We start from the raw sequence: 660 nt of genomic DNA, 5'->3' as shown, positions 1-660 counted from the left end.
AAACATGCACATATATATACATACATATATATATACCTATAAATAGTTTTTTTTCTTCTCTAGTAGGCTCTGGGTTTTTAATAAAAAAAGGCAGCGCTTTTCGCCACCGTTTGATTTGTTGTTGTATTTTAACATGCATTCTCAGCAGGCTATGATTTTAATTATTTAAAGAATACGAAAACAAAACAAAAGCAAAAGTGTAGCCATGATCTCTCTATTTTTTTTAAATAAAAATTGAACTCTCTTGAGTTGTGACTTGTGAGTAAGTTGTAGCTCTAGAGAGTGGTCTGTTGATCCAAGTTTTATACCTCTCCAGGCTCTGGCTCTCCCGGCAATTCGGGCCACTGGGTGCCCTCCTGCCCTTCTCCCGTTGGCTCCAGAAAAGAATCTGACGTCACATTTCAAAATAATGTAACCACCCCCCACACACCTTTTGCCAATTGACTCTAGAGAACAACTATACATAAAAGAGAAGTTTGCTATGAGCGCAACCAAAAACCAGAAATGAAACAGACTGGAAACATTCATATTTACGTACACATACTTAGACCTATGCTACATATATACATATGCATATACTTGTACATGTACACACACACATACACACACACATATATATATATATACAATATATACAATATATACTATATATATATATAT

This window comes from Sphaeroforma arctica, assembly GCF_001186125.1.
Source record: "Sphaeroforma arctica JP610 unplaced genomic scaffold supercont1.1859, whole genome shotgun sequence".
NCBI classification, from domain to species: Eukaryota; class Ichthyosporea; order Ichthyophonida; genus Sphaeroforma; species Sphaeroforma arctica.
This window is presented reverse-complemented; position numbering follows the sequence as displayed.